The 7150-nt window shown below is 39.3% G+C and overlaps 1 long non-coding RNA gene across 1 annotated transcript; it reads left to right on the top strand.

The window, feature by feature from the left end:
* The first annotated feature begins 4003 nt into the window (after positions 1–4003).
* Positions 4004–6630, top strand: LOC116983108. Its single transcript, XR_004414611.1, has 2 exons — positions 4004–4100; positions 6550–6630. It is a non-coding gene; the product is annotated as an uncharacterized LOC116983108 (long non-coding RNA).
* Positions 6631–7150: the final 520 nt, after the last annotated feature.

Here is a 7150-nt window from a genome sequence, read left to right as displayed (position 1 = left end):
ACCAATCAGGCCTTTATTGTAGAGTGGCCAGGCAGAAGCCACTCCTCAGTTAAAGGCACATGACAGCCCGCTTGAAGTTTGCCAAAAGGCACCTAAACAAGATTCCCTGGCCTGATGAAACCAAGATTGAACTCTTTGGCCTGAATGCCAAGTGTCACGTCTGGAGGAAACCAGGCACCGCTCATCACCTGGCCAATACCATATCTACGGTGAAGCATTGTGGTGGCAGCATCATGCTGTAGGGATGTTTTTCAGCGGTAGGAACTGGGAGACCAGTCAGGATCGAGGTAAAGATGAACGGAGCAAAGTATAGAGAGATCCTTGATGAAAACCTGCTCCAGAGCGTTCAGGACCTCGGACTGGGGCAGACGTTCACCTTCCAACAGGACAACGACCTAAAGCTCACGTCCAAGACAATGCAAGAGTGGCTTTGTGACAAGTCTGTGAATGTCCGTAAGTGGCCCGGCCAGACTTGAACCCGATCGAACATCTCTGGAGGGATCTGAAAATAGCTGTGCATCGACACTCCCCATCCAACCTGACAAGAGTTTGAGAGGATCTGCAGAGAAGAATGGGATAAATTACCCAAATATAGGTGTGCCAAGCTTGTAGCGTGATACCCAAGAAGACTTGAGGTTGTAATCACTGCCAAAGGTGCCTCAATAAAGTACTGAGTAAAGGGTCTGAATACTTATGTAAATGTGATATTTCAGTTATTTATTTTTAATTACCGTTATTTAACACCTGTTTTCACTTTTTTTATTGTGGGCTATTGTGTGTAGATTGCTGATTATAAAAAAAGAATTTAATCCATTTTAGATAAGGCTGTAACGTAACAAAATCTGGAAAAAGTGAAGGGGTCTGAATACTTTCTGAATGCACTGTATGTGTGATATATATGTATATATATGTATATAAATATATAACACACACATATGTATGTTTCTCTAGTTTCTTTCTTGTGATCTCCTAATTTTGTTGATTTTTTTCTTCTTTTATTCAACCTCTCTCTGAAATCTGAATATTGTGAATAAAATATAAATGAACACATGCCAAGATATTTTTTTATTCTATATTAGCGTAAAGAAATATAGTGTATACATACCTACATTGAAGCAGAAGTGCGAGCCGACGGCATCGGCAACCCGACCTCGGAGCTGGGGCAGCGGCTGCGGCAGCGGCGACCCGACCTCGGCGCTGGGGCAGCGTTCCGGCAGCAGCGGCCACCCGACCTCTGAGGATCGGCCGCGGGCCCGGTGGACTCGGCCGCCAGGCCCAGTGGACGACATCGTCGGGAGCTCGCAGGTCACAGGTTGGTGACCTGTTCTCCGGAGCTCCCGCAACAGCCGCATCTGCTGGACTGGAGGGCTGCAGCTTCGACCACCCCGGGCCGCGGAGTTGAACCGGCCCGTTCGCGGAGCTCGGATTCAGCCGCGGGACTGACATTACTTACCATCACCCGGCGGGGTCACAACATCTGAAGCCTGGATCACCTCGGCGCAGAGGGAGAATAAGAAGGGAAGAGACAAACAGACTTTTGCCTTCCACCACAATGAGGAGGTGCCTGGTGAACTCACTGTGGTGGATGTTAATTTGTGTTTATTGTCTGTTTTTGTCATTTTTACTATATGTAGGACTGCAAGGCAACGAAATGTTGTTCAGACCGCAAGGTCTGAATGACAGTAAAGGCTACTTTGACTTTTGACTTTGATTAGACATGAAAACTGCATTGCTACCGTAGTTTAGTTTTTAATTTAACATATATTTGAGGGAAATCTACATATATTTGAGGGAAATTAGTTACCGTATTTCCCGGCAATGAACACGCACCACCAGTTGAGTTGCTAAATTTTGAAAAAAAGGATGGCGGGACAGGATCGAGGGTTTGGTTTAGTGCAGGGGTCCACAGCCTTTTTTGCATAGGGGCCGGGACCCTCCTGGACTAGCTGCAGTTCCCAAGTCACCTACGAGCCCCGGGTCTAGCTGTGGTTCCGCTGTCCGGTCCCGGCGGCCGCTCACAGCCACCCGAGATCTGAGTGAGTTTTTAAATGTGAATATCTCATAACTAAACATTTGTGGGTTAACAGTATATTGCATCAATCCACTCAATTTTAAATCATTCTACAACAAAATTCATAAACAAGGATAACACTTTTTATTTCTGTCATTTATGGTAAGATTTACATAATTTATTGTTTTATGTGTGAGATATACAGGGTGTTCAGAACAAAGACGGCAGTTCTTTCACAAGTACTCTGTAGTTCGCTGTAGGAGATCTTATCAACGAGATTCTGGACCCACTGTCAACATCTGAAATTACAGTAAAATATCATATAGAATTAACTTATAAGAACAAATCTGATTATAACTACATAACTACAGAATGGATAATATGTCACTTAAATGCAATTGTTTTCAGGGGTGGGGAGAGACATGTACTGTATATTGAAGATGCATTTTCCCTCTAGTAGGTCAATTTATGCCTACTGAATAAATTCTGTATTCATGCCTACTATATTCTGTTGTGCTGAAGCAAAGAAAGAATTTCATTGTCCTATCTGGGACACATAACAATAAACTCTCTTGACTTGACTTGACTTGATTTAACTTAAATGTAGAAGAGCTTACAATACCATGCAAGCCTTATGGCAAGAACAAAACCAAAAATGTACAGCAGTGTAAAAATTGATACCTTTATTATTTTTTAAGAAGGAACTGCAGATGCTGGAAAATCGAAGGTAGACAAAAATGCTGGAGAAATTCTTGTGGAGCTGGAGCATTTTTGTCTACCTTTATTATTGTGCTAAGTCTAGATCTATCAAAGAAGACTTTCAAATAAATTGCTGATGTACCAAAAAAATGTCATATAATATAATACATTGTCGGGATCATAAGAATAGAATTATATATGTTACTGTCATCATACATTGGGAGGGAAATTAAGGCTTTAATGTGTGCTCCTCATGGCATGTCATTGTTCCCTATGACTCCATTTATCATGTATTTTAAACACATTGATCCGTGTACATTGTGTATATTTAACACCATTTATCCTGTATTTTAAACACTATTTCAAACTGGCTTAAACACAAGCCGATTTTGGATCTCCGCAGCTTGGAGGTCCTGAATCGGCCGGCGATCGGAGCTTTTCTCTGGCGAGGAATCCTAGACTCCGCGAGGGAAAGTGCACGCTGCCCCCGCGACTAGAAGCTCCACACACCGCTGCTTCCGGGTGTTATACTCCGCGGGCCAGCGATCAGAGCAATTCTTCTGGTGACCCCCGGCTCCGCAATCTGAGCTATAGGAAGAGATCGGCCTCAAGACAGAAAGTTATAATTTTGTTCTTACCTTTCGTCTTTAGTGGGGAACTAAAGATTCAAAATTCAATTTAATTGTCACTTATCCAATTAAGGTACCAATTAAGGTATCCAATGTGACTCAACCTCCCCGTCGCGGGCGTCCGCCGTCCCGGAGATCCTCCCGAACCGAGCAAGCCCCCGGGGCACGTGATTGCAACTACGCGTTCGGGCCGCCTCGTGCAGCATCCTGTGCGGTTCGGTGCCTCTGGTTCTGGGGAGGGGGGGGGGGTCATGTGGCGGCACCTGATAGCAACCCAAGGTCACGGCGAACTATCGGCTCTTGAGGGCGGCGTCTCGGTGGGGGAGGCTCGAGAACTGAGTTGTTATTTAAGGCCGGGCAACGCCTGTGTCAGCTGAGGAGTAGGCAGCTGAATGCAGAAGAATAAACACGTCTAGAGCACACACTTGTGTCCGACTAGTTTATTCTTATGCTATGAGGAGCTTGCCAGAAGCGAGCCTATGGGCGCGAGCGTGGAGCGGTGGACCCGATGTCAGAATATGGAGCATGAAACCGTGCCTCATGCTGGCCGAGCCGAACTTGAGGGTGACAATGTCCCGGAACTCAGCCAGTACCTGGACGTAGACATTGTTCACCGTCGCTACAGTGTAAAGGATTTTTCTCTCTAATTAGAGTAAAGAAGCAAGGAACAGGTATCAAGTTACAAGTAGATGTAGGTGTAATATAAAATATTTTCAATATGACTTAAGTGTAAACAAGCAAGGAGTTGGTGTCATTTTAAGGTATGATTATCACAAAATGTCTCTTTAACATAATGTATTCATATAAGATAGAAGAGGAAGACTTATCAATTATTTCATTGGATGCAGAAAAAGCATTTGATCAGGAATGGGAATACCTTTTTAAAGTATTACAAAAATTTCAAATGGGCGATAATTTTATCCTATGGATAAATTTACTATATGATAAGCCCACGGCTAGAATACTGACTAATAATATATTATCCCCGAAATTTCAACTATCCAGGTGCAATAGACAGGGATGTGCCTTATCACCTATTTGCCCTGGCGATAGAGCCCTTAGCAGAAAATATAAGAATGCACCCTAATATTCATGGTTACAATACTAAAAACTCTAATAATAAAATATAATTATATGCAGACGATGTATTATTATACATTACAAAATCACAAAGTAGCATACCAAATTTATTAAACGTAATAGAAGAATTTGGTTCCTTTTCAGGAATAGAATAAAATGGAATAAAAGCGAAATAATTACGATAAAACCTCAAGAGTCAACACATCTTTTAAAATACCCTTTTAGAATTACTACAGAAAGATTTAAATATTTGGGTATTCAAATTACCAGAAAATATAAATCTCTATTTAATGCAATTTACCTGTCCTTACTTACTAAATTACAAACGTCGATCCAATTTTGGAAAACACTACCGATGTCCTTAATAGGCAGAATAAATGCCATTAAAATGATTTTTCTTCCACAAATACTGTATTTATTCCAATCAATACCTACATACATACCTAAAAACTTAAAAAAAAAATTGAATCATACATTACAAATTTCATATGGGACTATAAATCCCATAGAATTCAAAGAAGACATTTATGTAAACCTAAAGAATACGGTGGACTCACACTTCCCAATTTTATGTACTACCATTGGGCTGTGAATATTAAAAATATAATGTACTGGTTGGACAGTTCAACACAACAGGCAGAATGAACAATAATGGAGAAGGAGGATTGCACTCCTTTTAATATAGGAGCAATCCTTTTTCCCCCAATAAAACAAGAACATAATATATAAGAGAACCCGATGATTCACAGCACAATACGAATTGGGAGACAAATAAAATCCTCTCTTAAATTAAGAAATCTTTCGCTTCTCACACCGATAGCTAACAACCCGGCGTTTAAGCCATCGACTATTGACAAAACATTTACTCTCTGAGAACGATTAGGAATTAATACTTGGAAAGATTTGTATGAAGCGGGAAATTTTTTACCATTCCAAGATTTACAGCTTAAATACAATTTGAAAAATAACCAATATTTTAGATACTTACAAACTCGAGATTATTTGAAAAAACACTCACAAGATTATCAAAATTTGAAGTTGGACCCTCTAGAGCAAGGCATGAATAGACAGGTAGAATTGGATAATTTAACATCACATTTTTATAATACTATTTTAAATATAGATATACCTTAGACAGAAGGTATAAGAAAAGAATGGGAACAAGAATTGGCTATAGAAATTCCCAAGGACAGATGGGAAGTTATGTGTCATATGTACACAAATGTTCAATTAACGTTAGACACACACTGATCAAATTTAAAATTGTACACAGATTATATTACTCAAAAACAAAACAAAATAAAATCTTTCCAAATGTTTATCCCTTATGTGATAAGTGCCTAACTAAAGAGGCAATAATAGCACTCATTTGTTTCCTGTGCAAAACTTCAGAAATTTTGGAAGGAAATTTTTGAAAACTTTTCAAAAATATTTAAATTAAGACTGGACCCAAATACAGAATTTATTATTTTCGGAGCAAAGGAAGCCTGTTCTGAACTAACTATATTTCAAAGATGTTTCCTAAACTATGGTTTGATAATGGCAAAAAAAACATACTTAAATTCTGAGGAAACGCTCCTATCCCAACGTTTAAAATGTAGATCACAAATATGTCGGAAATATTACATCTCGAGGAAATGAGACACGTTCTAGCAGAAAACAAGAACAATTCTTAAGAATATGGTCACCTTTTATTGATTTATTACAAGTATAATATGGTGCAGCATAACCCGAGAAAGTTATTGTTTTAGAACTAGGTGATGGGTGTGAATCGTAATGAATTAGGCACATTCCCTTTCTTTTTTGTTTAGCTCTACCTTCTTTGGATTTTTTACTTATTTCCTTTCCCTTCTTGAGGCCCTCTTCTCTTTGAGGCCTTGTTTTCTTTTATTTTTTCTTTCCTTTTTTTTCACATTCTCATGCACGCAGTCTACTTAAACATCAACGCCAACTACTGCAGACTGTACTTCACTACTATCCTCATTCTTCTCTTTCTCTTTTCTCTTTTTCTATTACAGATTAAAGTTTAAAAAAAAGAGAAGTTGTACACGGAATGTATTATGTTGCATATCATGATTGAGATGTATGTACAATGCTTCTAATAAAATAAATAAATAAATAAATAAAAAGGTATGATTATCACAAAATTTCTGTGTAAATTAAGAAATGACAAGCAAGTAAAATGTGTTATTTAAAGGTACAACAAATTAAGGGTAAACAGGCAATTGTTTAATTTCAAGGTGCAATTATCAAAAATGTTCTGGACCCCCATCTCTCTTCCTCTTTTTTCATTTTTTTCCTGTCTCATGCCTGATCACTACATAGGTCAATGTGACAGGCCTGTTGACTTTAAGACCAGCAATCCTTGTCTTTTTGGGTACAGGGACAATAGTGGAAACTTTGAAGCAGGCAGGGACAGTACAGGTTTGCAGGGACTGGTTGAAAAGCAAAGTTTTCCATTATCATGGTTTCACATTGAACAACTAAGAGATGAGAAAATGGACCATCAGTGCTCTATTGAAGTACGAATATAGATAAGTTAACCATCTTGTGTGTAATTAATTATTATGTTGTTTAATGTCATTCTGTGCAACCTGGACTAGTGGATTGACTAATCATCTTCTCAGATTTCCCTGAAAATCAGTGTCTGTACATCAGAGCACACAAGTAACACAACAGAAAACAAGGTCTCAACTCCAAATTCCAATGGGCATTTGGCAATAATTCGAGC

Source organism: Amblyraja radiata, chromosome 1, assembly GCF_010909765.2.
Source record: "Amblyraja radiata isolate CabotCenter1 chromosome 1, sAmbRad1.1.pri, whole genome shotgun sequence".
Taxonomy (NCBI): Eukaryota; Metazoa; Chordata; class Chondrichthyes; order Rajiformes; family Rajidae; genus Amblyraja; species Amblyraja radiata.
The sequence above is the reverse complement of the archived record's forward strand: the minus strand, read 5'-3'. Positions and strand labels throughout refer to the sequence as shown.